Below are 22,444 nucleotides of genomic sequence, written 5' to 3' on the forward strand. Positions count from 1 at the left end.
TGGGGTCCCCTGGATGGTTCAGTCGGTTAAGCGCCTACCTCTTAATTTCGGCTCAGGTCATGATCTCATGGCTCGTGAGTTCGAGTCCTGCATCAGACTCTAAGTTGACAGTGCAGAGCCTGCATGAAATTCTCTGTCTCCCTCTCTCTCTCTGCCCCTCTCCCACTTGCCCTCCTCTCAAAATAAATAAACATTAAAAAAATTTTTTTAAAGAATCTGGAACTCTGGATTTCTATTGCAGTCCCCCTATTTGAACAATATATATGGTCAATTACCTCAAATTAGAAAACAGAGTAAAACAGTGAGGACAAAACTATCACGTGGACAGGCCACGAGTGCACAGGTCCCCCATACGCGCCTGTGGGCTGGGTTGTGCCTCTTCTAAACAGTTGAAGACTCTGAAAGAAAAGACTGAGGACACCCCCACCAACCCCCTGGGAGAAGGAATTCTGCTCCAGGAAACCTTTGGATTTGGGAATGTGGCATCAGGTCTCCCTTAGCTTCCTAACCTACCAGCTTGCCCTGAGGAGTGCGGACGTGTGCCAGCCCCACAGTGACACGAGCCGGTTCCTTGAAATCTCTCTCTTTCTCTCAGGGCACCTGGGTGGCTCAGTGGGTTGAGTGTCTGACTCTTGATTTCAGCTCAGGTCGTGATCTCACAGTTTGTGAGTTTGAGCCCTGCATCAGGCTCCGCGCTGACAGTGAGGAGCCTGCTTGAGATTCTCTCTCTCCCTCTCTCTCTGTCCATCCCCCACTGGCTCGTGCATGCTCTCTCAAAATAAATAAAAACTTAAAAAAAAAAAATCTCGTTCTCTGTCTCTCTCCATGCACGCACACACGTCTTATGGTTCTGTTTTCTGGAGAACCCTAATACAGCTACGTACGTTCTCATCATTCTAAATTCAGTGAAACGTGAAATGCTCACCAGGATGATGACGGGGAGGAGGATGATAATGATTAGGAAGCCAATGACTTTTATGTGTGTGGAAGGGCCCATTGACTACATGGTTTTCAAGTCAGCCTTGAAAAATAAATACATATAAATATCAAAAGTAAATATTAAGCAATAAATGCACAGAGGAAAATGTGTCATACCAGGACCATAACATATATACAGGGATAGGTAACAGCACAATGCTAGAATATCAAACCAAAGAATTTGTAAAACCAAAGACCAAAATATATTTAAGCATTTAATGTATAATAAGTGTAGAATTTCAAATAAGTGAAGAAAGGATGTATTTAATGAATACGAGATTTTGGGACAACCAATGAAGCATTTTGAAAAACAATAATTTACTTTCTATATTCTGACCATAAACTACATAAATTCTGTATTCTGACCATAAGCCACATAAATTCTATATTCTGACCATAAGCCACAAATTAAAGATATAAATGTAAAATGAGGGGCACCTGGGTGGCTCAGTCAGTTAAGCATCCGACTTCAACTCAGGTCACGATCTTGCGGTTTGTGGGTTCGAGCCCCATTGGGCTCTGTGCTGACAGCTCAGATCCTGGAGGCTGCTTTGGATTCCATGTCTCCCTCTCTCTCTCTGCACCTCCCTTGTTTGTTCTCAGTCTCCCAAAAATGAATAAATTTAAAAAATTTTTTTAAATAAATAAATGTGAAATGAATATACAAAATACGAAAGCAAACATAGATCAATACAAATATAGCCTTGGATAGAGATGACTTTTTAAGTATCATGCTAACACAGGAATTTTAAAACCATCATCACATTTTATCATATTAACACTCACAAATAAAAAATATTTGCCAATGAGAGGAAATTATTTAGAAGTCAATAAGAAAGGTGCAATTACCTAAATATGAAAATAAAGTACAAGAAAGGCCATTTATGAAAGAAGAGAAACAAATAGCTTATATATGTTGAAAAAATTCAACCTCATAAAGATTCCAAATTAAAAAGCATTGGAATACTACATTTGACCTAAAAGTTTAGAAAAATGCTAATAGACATAGAAAATGGATACAGAAACTGAAAACGGTAAAATCTTTCTGGGGGGTCAGCTTCCAAATATATGTGTACGTGTTGTGTATATGTAAGTGAAGATTATGTGTGTGTGTGTGTGTGTGTGTGTGTGTGTGTGTGTACATAAGGATATATTCTCTATTAAAAATTTTATTCACTTGTATCCAACAATTCCTCCTATGGGACTACATCATAAGTCCAGGTCGTATCGTTTCATTGTCAAAACGAACACACACCAAAAAACAAATAATCCAGAAACTTGCCTGAGCCGATGGAGAGGAAGCTTATTGCTACAGAGTCAAAACTAAGAGAAATATGTGAGGTCATGTAAGACAGACATCGCAATGGGAGATCTCAGTGAGAACACACACAGCACTCAGCCTGTCCCTTGTTTTACCTAGGAGCCCTGAGAGCAAACCCTGAGAGGAGGAATGTAAGGGAACTGGGAAGGTTTATACTAAACTAAAGCAGTAATCATGAATTGTGCAAAGATGTATCTAAAAAAATTTGCTTATGAAAATTATATGTCATACAATGTCTAAATTCATTGTCTAAATTGTAGTAATCCCACATTATGGCAAAATCTATGGGCATTTAAATTATGTTACAGAATACTATTTAATAACAGAGACAAGCAGTTACCATATCATCTCTATCGTTATGGGGAAAAATAAATTTAAAAAAAATTAAATGCGTGTGAATTAAATTTACATTTAAATTATAAATCAGTTACCGGCATGTGACTCAAAATTGAGAGGTTACTTCTTTCATGTCCATTTAACAGCATAGCAGCGGCTCAAATCTCCGTGACTACTTTGACTACGCAAAGTAGACATTTCAGCCCTTCCCAAGGTCTCCTTGTGTTTCTAGGGCTTCCGGTAGTTGGCTTCCTGTGGTCTGGTTTTCGAAGGTGTTCCTGCCATCCCCTGGGACATGGCTTTCTCCCCTACAAGGGCTTCTCGAAGTCTCAAGACTGATTGCTCATGCTCTCTGCTCCCTGCTCACAACCGTGTCTCCATTGCTGGCACAGACGTGACTTCGCTGACTAGATTAACAGAAAGGATAAGACCGGAATTTTCTATGAGATGTTAATTAAATTTCATGGCTAGATAAAGGAAATAGCACGAAGATGAACACAGAGGAGCTGCTGGATATGGACATGTAAAGAGCCCACCTACCAAGGCTTGGGTGAGGCGTCCTCAGGGAGCTTCCTCCCTTGCACCCTGGCCCAGCTGCACCGGCTGGGGACTGCTCCCATGCTGAACGCTGGGTCGTCTGGCCTCAGATCCAGGGCCCAGGCCTCCACAAAGCTCCTAGAGAGAGACTCTGCCTCCTCTTATCCCATCTACGATTTACATGTAAATCTATTTAAATTTTTATTTATTTATTTTTATTTAGATAAAATTCACATACTTTACAACTCACCATCTTCGGGATGCCTGGGTGGCTCAGTTGGTTGAGCATCTGACTTTGGCTCGAGTCACGGTCTTGCAGTTTGTGAGTTCGAACTCCCCATAGGGCTTACGGCTGCCAGCCGGGAGCTCACTTCAGACCCTCTGTTCCCCTCCCCCTCTCTCTCTCTCTGCCCCTCCCCTGCAGGAGCTCTCTCTCTCTCAAAAATAAAAAAACGTTAAAAATGTTTTTTAAATAATATAATTTTTTTAAGTTTTTTTTGTTAAATAAGTAAATATTAAAAAACATAAAATTCACCGTCTTAAAGAGTACGGTTCGGGGATTTTTCCAAAAAGTAGATTCACAGAGTTGTGCAACCATCGCTGCCATCAAATTCCAGAACATTTTCTCTGTGATTCCCTGTTCCACCCTCATTTCCCATTCCCGGTATTTGGGTTTCGGAGGGCCTGACACAGTACACAGCTGTTTGCCACCCAAGTTCTGAGCCATCTGAAGAGTTAGGCAGGCTCTCAGCAGCCCGTTGGGTGCCGAGTGCCGAGTGCAGACCTGGAACTGCCCCTCAGCCGTCCTGGGCTCAGTCAGGTGTCCCTTCTCTGAAAGCAGCTGGCGGGTGGCTGGGGACAGATGGCCCGCTGACCAAACATCCTCGTAGGGGAGAGCCCGCCCCAGCCACTCATCCCCACACGTGGTCACTTCCTCCCTGGATGGCAGATGCAATCGAAGCTCACTCCTGGTAGGACCCAACCCTTCCCTCCGGCCATTTGCCCTAGGCTTCTGGGCCTAGGCTGTGCGCATACTGGCTCTTCCCATGTGGATAACACCGTGTGCTGCTAGGACCTCCTTCCGGGTCAGTTCCTTCCCCAGCCTCCTGAGGGACAAGGCGAAGCCCACGGCTTCCTGGCCCCTCTGCCCTCGGGGTCTCAGGAGCTTCACAGCAACCGCTTATGAACTGAGTCTGAGTCCCGCCTTCCTGAAGGCTTGTGAACTGAGTCTGAGTCCCGCGTTCCTGAAGGCTGTTTTCATATGCAGAAATATATGTTCATTGATGTCACAGAAGGCCCAGAACAGCTTCTCTCATTACCACCCCTATTCCTGAAAGGGATTTGGGATTCACAGAAGCACGATTGGAGATTCCCTTCACGTTACACACACACACACACACACACACACACAGCGCCAAGTGAACTTCGGCCGTCTGTGCCCCCTCATGCACTAGAACTGAAGGCCTCTGGAGGGTCAGTGCCTCCCCCACATGTGTCTGCATTCCCAGAATTCGGTGGTTGCCAAGAGTGACCATTAAGTAATTGTGCGTTGAGTCATTTTGCTCATGACACATTGTTATAGATGGCCACCCATTTGGAGTATTTAATTTTTTTTAATGTTTCTTTGTTTTTGAGAGAGAGAGAGAGTGTGTGTGTGTGAGTGGGGGAAGGGCAGAGAGAGAGGGAGACACGGAATCCCAAGCAGGCTCCAGGCGCTGAGCTGTCAGCACAGAGCCCGATGCGGGGCTCGAACTCACAAGCTGTGAGATCATGACCTGAGCTTAACTGACTGAGCCCCCGAGGCGCCCCAACAAAACACCTTTTAAAAAATAAAGCAAAAAACAAACCCCATGCTATTTAGTTTTTTTTAGTGTTTATTTTTGAGAGAGAGAGACAGAGTGCCAGCAGGGGAGGGGCAGAGAGAGAGGGAGACACAGAATCCGAAGCAGGCTCCAGGCTCTGAGCTGTCAGCACAGAGCCCAATGCAGGGCTTGAACTCACGAACCCAGAGATCATAACCTGAGCGGAAGCCAGGTGCTTAACCGAATGAGCCACCCAGGTGCCCTAGACAACCCCACACTCTCCTAACAGAACTAAGTCCAGTTCCTCTTCAGGAGCCACTCAGCAGGATGCACAGCATGCAGCCAACTAACCCTCAGTGTCCAGCTCCTGGTCTTGAGCTTCAAAGCGTCCTTGGAGGTGTCCCTGATTGTTGCTGCCCCCACTACTCAGCCATAAGGGGTAGATCACTGCCTGGACACGCTGAGGCTTATGCAGGCTTAAATCCCCATTCAGGCTTGAGAGGGAGAAGCCCCGAGAGTGACCCAAGCCTGCCTGTCCGCTGGCCAGAGGTCCTCCGTCCAAGCTTGGATGTCCTGTCTGAAGACCATCCCCTGATGACTGGTGGCCTGGGGAAAGCACAGCTCGTCTTCTCTTTGCTCGCAGCATCCTTCTCCACGGCAGCCTCCCTGGACGTGCACCCCCTGTTCAAGAAGTAGCCGAAGGTGATGGGCGTGGGTGGGGGGAAGTCACAACCAGAATACCCGAGCTTGTCAGGTGGAAGGGGAAGCGCCAAATTGGAGGGAGCAGGAAAGGAAAGACGTGTGATGAGGTTATGAAATAACCCGCCCTGCCTGTTGTGAGGAGGAAATGCACTGCCTTTCTGTCCGGAATCCTTTATGAGGCCCCTGCCGCTAATGCAGAAGAAGAAACTAATCTCAGTCTGACCCAGTGATTCCCACACCAGTCTGCACATTAGATCACCTGTGATCATAAAAACTCCCAAAGCCCAGACCTCACCCCTGCTGGTTAAAGCACCGTCCCTGGAACCGGAACCCGGAGCAGTAACACTAAAAGACGTGTGGACGCATTTGAGAACCTCGGGTAGACTGGTGGTTCTGGATTTGGCATCATCAAAATCCTCTCCCTGGAGGGCTTAAAACACAACCCCCGGGCCCCTCCCCAGGATTTCTGATTCTCCAGGGCAGGGGATGGAGCCTGAGAATTTGAATTTTTACCAAGTTCTCAAGCGATGCTGATGCTACTGGTCCATGGACCACACTTTGAAAAACACTGATGGAGCTATTTAGAAACGGAGTCGGTAGTTAAAGCTGCCTTTGAGATTTCATTCACCCAGTGGGTCTTTTGAATTCCTCTTTTCTGTGAAAGATGGAATTTCACCATCTGTGGGTTGGGGGAGGGATTCCCCCTCCATCGAGTCCTCGAAGACTGTCTGCTGGCATCGGAGGCTTATGTCTACAGGTGTTGGTTGACTTGGGATCTATCCTGGGCTCACTCGGAGCCTGGTGGTCCTTCAGCTCTCCCGACCCCTACAAACCGTACTAGACCGCACTCTGCTTCTGCTTGTGGAGTATCGCTTGGACCCCACCGCACTGGCCCCACGGCCAGCCCACAGAGGGCGAGGAACGCAAGGTCAGAGCCTCTCTTTGCCTGACCTTGTTGCTCTGCCCTTTTAGCTCTGCCACAAAAGGGAGGGGGGCAAGGCCCCTGTGCATCAAGGTCCCCACAAGCTTTGAGTCCTGGAGGGGAGGGGGAAGAACACGCCCGGGTCATAAAGAACCGCTAGACTAGACTGAGGCACCGGGGCTCTCAGATGGACGGCCCACAGAAGCCGGAGCTGGGGCCCTCTCAAGTGTGACCTCTGTTATCACCCACGGCAGCTGTGCCTCAGCTCTACCGTCTTTTCTGGTCCAACTCCCTCGTTAGAATTGGCTCTACTTCTGACTCCCAGGTTCTGTAACATACTCCTGCATCATCTCTGGCAAGTGCCTCTTGCCTGACCATCAGCCCAGTGAGTGGTCTGAGGGGCACATGCGCCAAAATCACCTGGGTTGTGCGTTGAGCAACGGGCTGTCAGGCGATACCCCAGACCTACTGACCCAGACGCTCTAGGGATGGGTTGGAAGAGCCTGCATGCTTATGGGCACCCCAGATGGTTCTTCCATACGCTAAACGTGAGGATGTCTGAACTGGGTGACTAGCTTCTGAGGACAGAAGCTGTGTGTCGTAGACAAGTGTATCTTCATCCTCCGGCACAGAACACACAGAGTCACCACGCAGAGGGCTGGATTCCAGAGTAGGGGTGGGGAGGGGATGATCATAGGTATGGTGACAGGGTGCTTGCAAATTGCGTGTGTGTGCATGTGTGTGTGTGTGTATAGTTGTATGTGCAGGTGTGTGTGCATGAGAGCATGTGTGTGTGCAGGTGTATGTGTGCATGTGTGTATACAGATGTGTGTGAGGGCACGTGTGTGTGTGTGTGTACAGTTGTATAGCAGGTGTGTGTGCATGCGAGCGTGTGTGTGTGTGTGTGTGTGTGCAGGTGTATGTGTGCATGTGTGTATACAGATGTGTGTGAGGGCACGTGTGTGTGTGTGTGTGTGCGCGCGCCCATCCTGCCAACACTATGAATTCTCCACCTTTGGAAGAGACCCCTGCTTTTGCTTTATGCTCACCGGAAGCGACAGTGATGCTTCAGACACTAGAGTGACAGTCTGTCGCTCTACAAGGGGAGACACAGGGAGACTGAGACCCACTGAGGGAACAGCCGGGTTCTTCCCTTTCAGGTGTCCTCGTTCTCGCTGGTGGAGCGAACGAGGGGACTGTGCTGTTTTACTGGTTCCTTCTCCGCCTGAGACTCTGCGGTTGTGTTCACATAAGCCAAAAGCACGCATTACGTATCTCTTCTGTAAGCACACGCAAATGTGTGTTGAAGGAATGCCTTCAACACAGGTGGCAAGTCACCGTCTGCAACGAAGCTTCAATAATAATGAAAAATCGCTGTCGTGTAGGTAGCGCTTTTCACGCTCCAGGCCCTTTTCCAAACCTTTACATACGTTACTCATCTAAACCTCCAGTTTTGAAACATTTCCCACTGGACAGAAGCACAGGCACAAAGACCTAAAGACGTTCGCCCAAAGTCACTGAGGCAGACGTGGAAGCAGGGGCTGAACCCAGACAGCTCCAGAATCCACCTTGGCTCCCTGAGCTTACATTCCAGAAGGCTCCAGGGGTGATAACGATAGTCCTCCTCAGTCAGGCCCTCTTTCCTGAACATGCATCACCATCCTCTCGAATCAAGTCAAACTGGATGATCGGGGACGAACGTCTCTGGAGACAGAAGCCACCTTACCACACTATGGCATGTTTCTTCAAGCACTTTTTGCGTCCACGAGGAACACCAATGGGATACATTGAGATAACTTTCTTTTAATTTTTTTTTTAATTTGTAATGTTTATTTCTTATTTTTGAGAAAGGCAGAGACAGAACCTGAGTGGGGGAGGGGCAGAGAGAGGGAGACACAGAACCCAAAGCAGGCTCCAGGCTCCGTGTTGTCAGCACAGAACCTGATGCCAGGCTCAAACCCATGAACTGTGAGATCATGACCTGAGCTCAAGTCGGACGCTCAACCGACCGAGCCACCCAGGTGCCCCGAGATAATTTCCTTTTTATTTGAAAACCACCAAAAAGCCCTCACAATTCATATTGAATTTGCTTCTTCTTGTTCTTTATACCGTGTTGAACCCAGGTGGGATTTTGATATTATAAGTCACTGTCACTTTTATAGTTAAATCAACACCCAAAGTGCAGACTTTACTACCGAGTCAGGGTTAGGCGAAGTATTATAATATGTAACTGTATTTCAGGATCGTAAAATTTCTACTTAAAGTAGTATAACCAACATAACATTAAATTATGTCATAATCATTCTGCATTGCACACAAAATTTGGGGGCATCCCACTGATAATGATGGATAGTTTCAATAATTTGTACCTTTTCTAACAAAACGAGAGAGTCCATTTTGCTTGTTAAAATGCATAGTGATTTACAATAGTCAAAACTACATTTGGCAGCAAGTTATGTTAAAGACAAGAGAGGTAGGAAATATTTTCTTGATTAGATAATGGTTGGTTGAAATTCCTTCCAGCTTTTGTGAAACAAAAGTTGGCAATTGAAACCATATCAGGTGATGCATCAATTTTCCATAAACAGAAGACTGTGCAACCCTACCTTATTGAAAAACCTTTATGCGCAGCTAGATTTAATCTCTCAATTTGAGAAGCAGTGCCATGAAATAAGATGTTTGCATGCAAAATCTCCAGATTTCCAATGGAAATATAAAACAAAGAAATGCTCTGTTCCCTTGGGGATGGCACCTATCTTGGATTCGTTTTTTCTCTGATGTTCTTGCACGGTTTTATCAGTGGCTTCGGGGAAGTAAAACAGCAGTTTGCTTCCTTAAGAACAAAGGCTCAGAGAATTTTTTCTAAAAAAGATAATATATTAAAAGTGCTTTCCCAACTATTCCTTTTATTTGTTGTGGATTTCCTGAGGAGCAATCATTGTTTCAAATAATTTGTCTTTTAATGATTTTCACATTTAATCTGGCAGCGAAATATGATTTGAGCTGATGCTTTGTTTTCTAATATTTGCTTTTCCTAAGTCACACATGGAAGTGGTTTTTGAACAGGCAAGCTGTAACTATAGGAAACTGAAAAGAGCATGTTTAAAAAACATACAGAACAAACTACATTTCCCATAAGTTACTTTGTCCTCTCCCCTGCCAAAAAAGGGCATCTGATGTGGCATCTTTAAATTTATTTGTTAATAAAGTATTTATCACAGGATATGTGCCTGATAAGTGAGTGAATGACAAATAGGACATAGCCGCCTGGTCAAGGTCCTGCAGCGTTGTTGTGCATAAGGGGTGTATAACACAAACACGATGCACGGGGAGAGAAAACACACCCCTTCCAGTGAGTGCACCCTACTGGCTATGTGGCAGCCACGTTTGTTTCTTCTTTTTGTCTCTATAACAAGACAGTTATTTCACACTCTGTGATATAGCTATCTACTGATTTCTGTTTTCTGTTGTCAGATGTTGGAAAGTTTCACCTACTTACTTAAAGCACTGCCACGAAAATGTCAAGAGTGTTTCACAGTCTGTTTCTATAAAGCCACCATACTTACTTGCGTCTTACCAGGTAATCTTAGGTAAAGTAGGCATAATTTCTTACTGCGACAAGTTAGTTATCTGAAGCCATAGAATTATGATGTGCCTTGATTGTTTTCTCTAAATACTCTTTCCCATGTAAGGGAATCAGAAATTCTTGGAGAAATCCCCAGTGCAAGATCTGATTCCTGCACCCATACACTTACAAGGTAAGACTGGATCATCTTGAAATTGTGTCAAAGGACACAGAGCATTTGAAGAGGCTTCCCTAGCTGGAGGTAGGATCATTTCAGCATCAAAATCTTTTTTTTTTTTTAATTTTTTTTTTTCAACGTTTATTTATTTTTGGGACAGAGAGAGACAGAGCATGAACGGGGGAGGGGCAGAGAGAGAGGGAGACACAGAATCGGAAACAGGCTCCAGGCTCTGAGCCATCAGCCCAGAGCCCGACGCGGGGCTCGAACTCACGGACCGCGAGATCGTGACCTGGCTGAAGTCTGACGCTTAACCGACTGCGCCACCCAGGTGCCCCAGCATCAAAATCATTGATATCCTAAAACAAGTAAATAAAATAAGCCAATGGAAAATGTTAAGCACATATGCAAGACAAATATAAACAGCAATAGAAAAGTCTGAGGTCAAAATAATTCGTGGTGCAGGTAAGTGACGAGACAGGCATCATTTTAAGTTGTGAGAGTACCATTCACAAAAGGATATATCAATCAATCAATTTACGTGACAAATGCTATTATCTGTCTGGATATTTAAGTTAAAAATAGAGGTAGAAAATATGACAAAACCATAATGGTAGAAGAAATGAAAGTTCACTCAGCCTTTGTTTAAGCAAGTAGACAAATGTTTTAAGATTATAAGAAATATTATTCATGCAAAGAATTACAATTATTTGAAAGATACATTTCTAACTTTTTACCTTTTAAACAGAAAGTATCACTTTGTTTCCAGTGCCCATGAATAGTTTTTAGAAAATTATTTCATTTTAAGCCACCTATCAAGTGTCAACATATTTGGAAAAACACATTGTCATCAGTAAAATAAAATTAGAGATAATGGTAAAGATTTAGGTAAAGAATTGTTCCAATTAGAACTTTATAATGGCCTTCTAAATAACTTCTGTGGCCAAAGGGAAATATATAAAAAAATAAGTGAAAATTAAAATGTCTGTTTGCTTTAATAGACCTTATTTTTCAGAGTATTTTTCAGAGATTTCCCAAGGCACAGCAAAACTGAGCAGAAAGTACAGAGACCCAGTGACTCGAGGGATGTCACCTGGACATGATCCGAACCCACCCTCCCAATCCTCGCCCTCCTTCCTCAGTATTGGCTTCATCTTGAGGCAAGCTCTTCTCACTGGATGGCATTATGGTAAGGAAAAACAACGCTTAAGGAAAGCAGGAACATTCCTTTTAGAGAAAAATCTGTTGGACAGAACACCCTGATGGGCCTTTGTGAATGTGGAAGGACAACCCAGGGCCATGTCCGGCTGGGCTACAAGTAGAGGAATCAGATATTTTATCATGCACTCCAGGACACTTTGGAGGAGAAGAGCAGATACTATTAATAATTTCCCTGGGGCAACACGCATAACCTGGCATTGTTCCCTGTAAACCTAAGCACACGCTCCCCTTCTGAAGAAATGAAGCCAAGAGACAGCTAAACTGTTGTGTTTTAAAACACATGCACACACACGCGCACACACACACACACACACACACACACAATGAGGGCCAAATTGTAAATGACTGACCATAGCAAATGTTGGTGAAGACGTGGGACGACTGAAATTCTCATCCGTGGCTGGAGGAAGTATGAGATGGTACTGACACGTATTTACCAGAAAGCATGAAACCCAAAGACTTGTACATGACGTTCATAGGAGCTTAATTTGTAATACCAAAACCGAGAAGCAACCCAAATCCATCAGCAGATAAATGGATAGACTGTGAAGTGGAATACAATGGGACACTGGTCAGCAATAAAGACAAATCATGATCGGTGTACACAACAATGTGGATAAGTCTCAAAATTATCACACTGAGTGAAAGAGACAGGCAAAAAAAAAAAAAAGAGAGAGAGAGAGAATGTTATAAGATTCTACTTACGTAATATCTAGAAAGTAGAAGCTAATTTACATAGAAAGAAAGCAGATCAGCCATTGCCTGGGGATGGGATGGAGAAGAAATGGATTAAACAGGCCACAAGGAAGTTTTAGGGGGTGACGAAAATGTTTGAGAGATGATGGTTTCATGGGGGTATATATGTCAAACCTGATGAAATTATACACTTTAGATATTATACACTTTATATATTGTAGTTTGGGGGCACGCGGGTGGTTCAGTCAGTTACACATCCAACTCTTGACTTCCGCCCAGATTATGATCTCATGGTTCATGAGTTCGAGCCCCACATCGGGCTCTGCACTGACAGTGCAGAGCCTTCTTGGGATTCTCTCTCTCTCTCTCTGCCCCTCCCCCACTCATACTGTCCCCCTCTCTCTCTCTCAAAATAAGTAAATTAAAAAAATAAAGTTGAAAAAATTTAAAAAATAAAAAATAAATATTTGCAGTTTTGTGCATTTCAAGTATAACTCAAAAATGTTGGAAAACTTTCTTAAAAATAAAAATAAGTTTTTTTGAAGGGGGGTTTGGAATAGTAGGATGAAAGGAGATTGACAGGAGTGGTGAAAGTCAAGAAGAAGTGGAGTTTGGGCCCAACAAGAGACCCCTCAGTGCACATTCCCCATTAGGGTTGGGGCCCCAGGAGAAGGGGACCAGCAGGCCTTTAGATGAATGAAGTCTGACAGTCTACTCTATCTGCTGTGCTACCCTCTGATGTAACCCCCACACTTACTTCCTGAATCTTGAATAAGGACAGTACATGGCCTTGGATGAGCGCTACATAGAGGAAATAAAGGAGTTGAACCTTTCTGGGTGGATCTAGGATAATAAGAAGGGACAGCTGAACTATGCAAGATGGGAGAAAGATCAAGGATTCACTGGAAGCAGAAAACCAGTCTGGGATGACCCGGTGAAATGTCTGACTTTCAAGAATCCCCATTGGGACTTGAAACTTGGCTCAAGGCCCCATTCTGCAGAGAATGGGGGATTGCAGATACTGTCATGTAACTCTCCAAGGATGCTACCACCCACTGATGGCTGAGTTACATGACCGTGTCAAAGGGCAGCAGTTACATCAGCCCAGCTGAGCGCCACATCCTGGGGCCATGGCTCCTCAAAACAGTTATCACTGGAGGCCATGGTCAGAGACCCCAGGTCATCGGCCTGCTTCTTAGTCAGCAGTTTCAAAGGTAAATGATTCTGGGGAAGGGAGAGGTGGTGGAAGGTAAGAAGGGAATGCAGTTTTCAATTTTCAATTTCAACACCTTCAATATTGGTAATGGAGACATGGGTGATGAGCAAGATACCCGATTCCTCTATGCCCAGAGCTGAGAGGCCAGTAGGAATGCAGACTTGAAATCAGGAAGAGAGATGCATGTCAAAATAAAGAGGGGAGGGAATTCTGATGAGAATTAAAAATAACTGAACCGTACGGGACTTCCCTGGAAAGTGAAGCTAGGGAAAGATTTGAAAATGAACAGGGAATAATGTCCCCCCCCCAAACCTTCAGGCCTTACCAAGCCTCCCCAATTTCCCCAGTCAACAAAGTTCAGCCAGGCTGCTGACAGCTACTCTGTGCTTTGGCCAACCTGGATGCTGTCCTGAACATCGGTGTGAAAAAGCAATGTCTCCTATTGGTGTGACCTCCACAGTAGACATGTCACTCTCTACCACAGTAGGTTCCTGTGTTCCCAACATGGTGACATACCAGGCATTGGCAGTCCACTGGAACGTTTTAAATCAGACCCTGCCTCCCTGGGAATCATGACATGGGATGGCACAGAAAGACCACAGATGGTCATGGATAGTGACAGCGGGCATCCCATCAGCCTCCACACTTATTCATGGAATTCTGTGGCCTCTTCTACTCCACATTCAGCTGTGGATGCCACCATCTGGAGCATTTTTGTCCGGTTCTCTGAATGAGTCTACTGTTCTGCCACACAGCAGTTTGTGGTAGACTGTGACACGGGCTCCCCATTGGTTATGCATCCCCGTACTTTCGCCCCTGAATGACCCATTCCCACATTGATCCTGAGCTTGGCCATGTGACTTTAGCCAGAGTGAGGCAAGCAGGGGTTGATAAGCATTTGCCCAATGGGTCTTGTCCTTCCAGAATGATCCTTCTTGGAACCCACCATTCTGTAGGGAAGTTCTGGCTCTCCTGCTGTGAGAGAGAAGCCACGTGAAGAAGAACTAAGGCACGTCAGCCCACAATTAGCACCAAAGCCTTTCGGAACCTTCCACCCCAGCCCAATCACCAGCTGGATGAATCCACAGGAGTGGGCCCAGCAGATACCAACAAGGAGCAGAGAAACCACCTCACTGAGCCCAGCCAAACTCATGGGACCATGAGAGAGAATACATTGTAATTGTTTTAGACTTAAAAATATCGAAGTGATTGCCTCACAGCAATATTTATCATATAGATGTGAGCCTCAGGCCTTTTTTTCCCAGCAACCACTCCAAACACAGACCCTTCTACAGTGTAGTAACATTTGTTCTGTTCATAGGATGGTCTCTCTGGGCTTCAATTTCCCTCAAGAGAAGTGTTTTGTTTCATTCTCAGAAGAGAACTTTGAAGGATTCAGAACCCTCCTCTTGTAAAGTGGTAGATGAGTGTCTTGTGACAAGTACAGTGATAAAGCAGGGTGGCATTTTTAAAATACTGTATTTAGACAACGGATTGGCATATTATGTATAAAAAGAGAGAGAGCCTGTGTTTATTTCTACAGAGCCATTTCCCACCCCCCCCCCCCATAAACACAGTAGACAAGATGGAGAAGAGCAGAGGAGGGGAGAAATGCCCTGGGGAAACAGTCTAATCTCTGATGTTCACCCAGGAGCCAGCCTGTCTTCCAAGTGGCTCCTGGAAGTCCTTTAAGCTCAGCAGGTATCTTGGAGACTGCTTTGGAAAGTCATAGAAGTGCTGTATGTCCTGTTTACTGAACGCTGTGAGCAAAGGCAGGGCCAGTTTCACACCCTCATCCTCCACTGAATGAAGTCCTCTCTCAGGTGGGCTGTGTGCTTCTTGCTCAGCTCATATCTGCAGCTGTGTGTATCCAACACCTGGCTGATCTACGCCATCTCATTGGGCTCCATGGAGCTCATGAACTTCATGCTCCATGTAAAGCATAGAGAGTGCGCTTGACTTCCTGACTTGCTTTCTTGTTTGTATCACTACCTTGGCTTCCCATTACCTGAGGTCGCCTCTTACGCTCTGCTCTCAGCCTCATGCCAGTTCTTTCTAGCTGACCTGAATCGCACGTGTCTGCAGATGAAGGACCGCCCCGTGGTCCTTGCCACCATGGCTGCTCCCACGATCACACTGTGAGACAAATTCTGCTAACCTCCCACTTGTCCAAGTTGCCCAGGATGAAGGGAATTTCCTTTGGAGGATACACCCTGGGGCAAGGTGGTTCACTGGGGGCTCCACCAATGGTTGCTAGTATGGGTAGAGGAGGGCCAGGCTTGTGAGCTTGCCAGAGTGGTCTTTCTCTCCATGCCAGGTAGGAGACTGATAGGCATTTGGCTGTGCTACTGGCTTTTGTCCTAATTCCTGGTCCTCCTCAGACAGGTGATTTTCAGTGCTACTGCTCTAACTGTTCTCACAGTAGGAATTAAAAGGTAGGAATGGCAGGCTTGCTGAATCTCCACTTTGGGCTGGAGTTTGTAAGGTGCCTATGCTATGCCTCACAGAATAGAGGAGGGCAGCTGTTGGTGGGATAAGCTGAAGGAGGGGGCTTCAGGATAATAACCAAGCTCTCCAGCTTGGATCTCATGTAACCCAGGAACACATACACGGCCGTCACTCTACCATCCTTCTGGCCCGTTAGAGGTCCTGGATCCCCACCCACGTGTAGCCAATGGACACCTCCAACTCAGTCTGCCCAGACTAATATGGTTATGATGCCTTCTAGAGCAAGTTTCTGAGTTAATCAAAGCCCCTCTCTAATGGCAGATACTTGCCAATTTTAATTCTATAATTAAAATTTTCTTGCCATGGGAAGTTTCAGAGTAAGGTGCTCTTCTGACAGATGCAGCGTCACCCAGGCTGGCAAGTGATGTCCTCAAGTGGAAGTAATCAAAGCACCTCCCTTGCCATAGTACCTGGACGATTCTCAACTGGAAATGAGCCTCCTTTGCAGGAGCAAAAAAGAACTAAATACAAATGGGTAGTCTCTTCAACATCCTTCAGTATCAACTGATTCAAACCATGTACTATTTCTTTATTGGCTTCATTCCTCCCCCAAATGATTCGATGAAAAGTCGGATCTTTTCATTGAATAACCATAGAAATAGAGGTGCTGATGATAGCCATGGCTCAGGAGTGAAGGGATTAAATGACTCCCATTGTTTCAGAAAGCAGAATTTTCACAGTACTGATTTTACAGGAGTGCAGATTTAAACATCCAAGGATACTAAGTAGAGTAATACCAGCTTCTTCAGGAGATAACACAAAATATCAGAATAACACATGAGAAGTCTGTTATTCACTCACATCAAGTCCATTTGGCAATCAAGTTAGGAAGGGAGTGGGAGGGAAGTTTTGCTCCATGCTGTCATTCAGGGAGCTAGGACCCCTCCATCTTCTGATTCCACCATCCTCTAGAGACTCAGAGCCCTCTCCACTCAGTCAGGAGACTGCAGGAAAAGAATGAGTGGTTTTTATGAGCCAGGCTGGGAAGCAGGATGCACACTCCTTTAGTTAGAACTTGGTAATATGATCCCAGTCAACTGAAAGGAAGGCTGGGGAATATAGTCTCGAAGTAGGTGAGAAGATAAAGAATGGGTTTGGTGAACATCTAGCCAATTTCCAGTCTACCAAGATAGGGACAGCAGGGGCTGACCAAAGTCTTTTCTTCTTCTTACATTAGCTATTTTGTTTTAAAAGAATAATGTGGTTCAGGGGCACCTGGGTGGCTCAGCTGGTTAAGCATTCTATTCTTGATTTCAGCTCAAGGGGTGGAATCTTCCATGGTGGGCACGGAGACTGCTTGGGATTCTCTCTCTCCCTCTGCCCCTCTCCCCTGCTCACACTCTCTTTCTCTCTGAAATAAAAAATAAAAAAAGGTTAATGTGCTTTAGCCACTGGTTGTGTTTTTCAGCATACTCTCATCTAAACTATAATTAGTCAAAATTTCCCCTGAGAAAATACTTGAAGCTCATATATCTGATAACGACCCTCATCATGAATATATTAATAACTCCTAAAATCAATAAGAAAAAAAAAGAAAAACAATTCATTCATTTTAATGTTCAAAAGATTGGAAAAGGCATTTCTTCTTCATAGAAGATTTCTTCTTCATAGAAGAAGATATTACAATAGTTAACACGCACATGAAAAGGTGCCCAACATCATTTCTTATCAGGAAAATCCAAATTAAAACCAAAATGAGATCTACTATAGAGCCATCAGAATGGCTAAAGTTAAATTTTGAATTCTTATTTTTCAAAAACTGGAAATTCCAACTTTGGAGAGAAAGTGCAGCGATTGGAACTGTCAGATGTATTGGCAGGATCATTTTAGGAAACTTTTTGGCAATTTCCACCAAACATATATGTAAACTGTAACCCAGCGATTTCTAGCTTAGGAATTTAGTGGATTCCAATTCCAAAAGAATCAAGGATGTGTATCCACCAAGAGTCTTGTATCTGGTTTTCATAGACTATATTTATAACAGCAAATAATTGGGATTTTTTTTAAATGTCCATGAGTAAGGGAAAAATAACTAAATGCGGTCTTCAATACCTACACTAAAGATTTGGTGTTTCAATTGCATATAAATGTATTTTAAGTTTATTCATTTATTTTGAGAGAGAGTGTGTGTATACATGCACATACATGAGTGGGGGAGGTGCAGAGAGAGAGAGAGAGAGAGAGAGAGAGAGGATTCCAAGCAGGCTCTGTGCTGTCAGAGCAGAGCCCAATGTGGGGCTCGAACTCATGAACCATGAGATCATGACCTGAGCTGAAATTAAGAGTTGGGCACTTAACTGACTGAGCCCCACAGGCACCTTTTAATTGTATGTAAATGTTTTTAAATCTGAACTTTTTAAAGTGAGGTTTGTTGAAGAATAGTTTACATACAGTAAATTTTCTTTTTGTTCAGTTCAGTTCCATGAGTTTTGACAAATGTATATGATGCTATAATCAAGATATGATATTTCTCCATCACTCCAAAAAGGTTCCTTGTGGCTTTTTGTAATCAATTTCCTCCTTCCATACCCCTACATCCACTGATCTGATTTCTGTTCCCATGGTTTTTGGTTTTCAAGGATGTCATATAAATGGAATCATGTAGACTTTTGTGTTGAGCTTTTGTCACTCAGCATAATGCTTTTCGGATCCATTAATTATGCACATACCAGTAATTCATTCCTTTTTTCTTGTTGAGTAGTATTCCACTGCGTGGAGTTAGCACACTTTGTTTATTTGCTCACCAACTGATAGATATTAGACTTGTTGGGTCAATTTTGAATAAAACCGCTATAAACATTACCTATAAGGGTCATGTGGACATGTATTTTTATTTCTCTTGGATAAGTACTTAGGAATAAGATTACTGGGTCATAAGTCAAGAAGGCATTGAACTTTGTAAGAAACTTCCAAACTGTTTTCCAAAGTGGCTATAGTATTTTTTATTGCCACCAGCAATGAATGAGCATTCTAGTTGCTCTACATCTCCATGCAGCACTTGGTATTGTCAGTTTATTTTAATTGTAGCCATCCCAAATGATGTGTAGTATCATTTTGATCTCAATTTTTCTTTACCTAAAACTAATGATATTGAACATCATGCATCTGTTTAGTTGCCATCTGTAAACCTTTTCTCCTGAAGTGACTGTTCAGGTCTTCTGCTCATTATTTATTGGGTTGGTTGATTTCTAGCAAGCAATATATGAACATTATATATTTATAATGCAAGCCCTTTTTCAATTGCATGCTTTGCAAATAATCTCTCCCAATCTGTAGCTTGTCTTTTCATTTTCTTAACAGTGTCTTTCAAAAAACAAAGGATTCCAATTTCAATGATGTTGAATGTATCACTTTTTCTTTTATGATTTATGTTTTCTGCCTCCTAAGAAATATTTGCTTAACAGAAAGTCACACAAATTCCTTCTATGTTTTCTCTTGGAAGTGTTAAAATTTTAGGTGTGTGCCTTTATCAGTTTATTACCTTTCACCTCCAAATTAATTCTTTTTGCCTGCTCACTGAAAACAGATCTGGGCCCATTAAATATTTTTTTCTTTTTCCTACTGTCATTGAAGCCTTGTCAGTAGAAGGTACTAGAGAGACTGCAGGAGGAAAGGAGTTTTGTTTTCTGGTTTTAGAGTGCTCATACCACAGGCTCCTGTAATACCCACAGCTTCTCCAGAGCTGGCTGCTCTAGGGCACTTCCGTCAGAGTCAGCAGACTGGTGACCAAGCAATGACATCCCCTGGCAGCCCTGAGGGCAGCTGTGTAGGCCAGTGTTTCTGGTAAGACACTTTGCTATGAACAAGTTCCAGAGGGCAGCTCTCCAGCATGTTCCACCAGCACAGCACCACAGTGATTCTTTGCCATTCAAAGACCCACAGCCGTGCCCTGTCTAACAAAGTCTAGATCTCAGCCCTGGAGATCATGGTTTCTCTTAATAACTGCTATGCCTCTATTCTTCAGAGTTGTTATTTTTTACAAACCAATCCATTGTTATTTTAATCCCTGAATATAAAATCATTCTTCATATTAACTTTTCATGTTTTGGTATGGTATGAGATGTTGGTGAAAGATATTATGTACATATCCACTATTCTAGAACCATTTGTTGGAAAGATTATTCCTCCTACATTGAATTACCTTGGAACTATTGTCAATAATCAATTGATTGCACCTGTGCTGACCTATGTCTGGTATTTATACGCTATTTCATCGATCCAGTTGTCTATTATTTCATCAATACCATGCTATCTTGATTATTATGATTTTATATTAAATCTTGAAATCAGCTAGTATGAATTGTTTAAGTTTGTTCTCTTTCAGTATGGTTTTGGCCATATTAGGTCCTTTGCTTTTCCATGTGAAATCAGCTTACCAATTTCTACCAAAAAAAAAAAAATGTTGCTTGGGATTACATTGTATCTATACATCAATTTGGTATAAACCAACATCTCAATATAGAGATTTGCAATCCATGATCATGATAAAGTCCCACTTTTATTAAATCTACTTTGATATCACTCATGAATGTTTTACAATTTTAACATACATATTTTAGCATATATATGCATACTTATAATGTTAAGTCTTTTTCTGTATCAAGTATTTCATGTTTTGTTATTATAAATGGTACTTCAAAATATTCTTAATTTTAAATTTCATTTTTTTAATACTGACTTTGTATCCCATGATCTTGCTAAATTAATCTGTCAGTTATAGGAGCATTTTTTTGTAGGTACTTTGAGATTTTCTGCTGCCTTAACAGGCCTTAATTAATCCCTTAATCCTTTTGGATTTGAGCTGATATAACAAAGCACTACAGATTGGGTGGCTTATAAAGAACAAAAATGTATTACCCACATTTCTGGAGGCTGTAAGTCAAAGATCAGGGTACCAACATTTTCAGGTTCTGGTAAGAGTCATTTTCTGGGGTTGCAGAATGCTGACTTATATCCTCACAAGGTAAAAAGAGAGATAGCTAATTCTCTGGCCTTGTTTTATAATCCTAATCATGTGGGCTCCATCTTCATGACTCAATTACCTCCCAAGGGTCCCACCTCTAAATACCATCACAATGAGATTAGAGTTTTAACATACGAATATGTGGGGGTCACAAATATTCAGTCCATTGCATCTACATAGACCATCATTGACCTGCAAATAAAAACAGATTTATTTATGTATTTCCAATCTGTATGCCTCCCCCTGCCCCTACTTTTCTTCCTTTATTGCATTGGCTACTAACTCCACTAAAAAGGTGGAATAGGAGTGGTGACAGCAGACTGACTTTATTTGTTTACAAAGAAAGCATTGTTTACAAGGATGAAAGCATTCAATCTTCCATTAAGACACAATAATTAAAAATATCAACTATAAGTTTTTCCTATATGCCTTTCATCAGGTTAGGAAAGTTCCTGTTTATTCCTTATCATAAAAGGGATCTTAAGTTCTGTTAAGTGTGTTTTGTGCATTTATTGAGAAAATCAGATGATTTTCCTCTTTCAGTTTGTTGATATTGTGAATTTCATCACTTGGTTTTCTAATGCTGAATCTTACATATCAGGGATTCTCAGCCCATTGCTTAATCTAAAAAAGCCTATCCTTGGTTCCCAGGAAGATATTATTTAGATTACCAATGAACATAGAATCAGTTATTATTAGTTATGATTTATTACCCAAGTAATTTCCTTCATTCAGTCCTTCAGTGAGTATTTGTTGAGACCTACTGTTCTCCTGAATTAGGTGCTTAGGAAAGATCTGTGCTTGGCTTTCTGATGAGACATGTCTGCCTCTCCTGATTTTTAGCTATATGACCTTCAGGAGGTCATTTAACTCTTCAAAGCCTCATTTTTAACAATCCATCAAACAGAAACAGTAATTACACTGATCTTTTCCTAGATCCCCATGGGGCTGACTTCTTACAGTTCTGCTCTCATGGCACCACTATACCAAAGCCTCTTTCTCCGACCACCCATGAAATTATGGCCCTTCTCTCACTCCCTTATTTCCAGTCTTTTATCCATATCCATTGGAGTATGAATTCATATTTCTGAGCTCCTCCAGCAGAATTTAAGCTCCACAAGTTCAAAGTCTTCTTCTACTTTGAACACTAGTTCCCAAAGCCTAGATTCATACTTGATATGCAGATATAATCAAAATATATGTTGCATGAAGAGAAACTAAATGACATTGTACATGTAAAGCATGTAAACCTTACATGGCCCAAAGTAGATGCTCATAAAAATTAATTATTGATACAAATATTTATTCTTCTTTGTACTTTCTCATATATGTTCCTATCATAAAGTGTCAGGTCCCAGCAGATGGCACACTCAAACAGTGTACTTGAAGAGACAAATACATGAATGGGTTCTTTAGAAAAGGTGACCTGGGGTGGGATAGTTGTCAGGAAAATTAACAAGGGAAAGTTATGCCCCTAGGACTAGCAGCATCAGGGAGTC

The sequence above is a fragment of the Lynx rufus genome, unplaced genomic scaffold (assembly GCF_022079265.1).
Source record: "Lynx rufus isolate CCGP_SWC_20201006 ecotype Redwood Valley unplaced genomic scaffold, mLynRuf1.p SCAF_4, whole genome shotgun sequence".
NCBI classification, from domain to species: domain Eukaryota; kingdom Metazoa; phylum Chordata; class Mammalia; order Carnivora; family Felidae; genus Lynx; species Lynx rufus.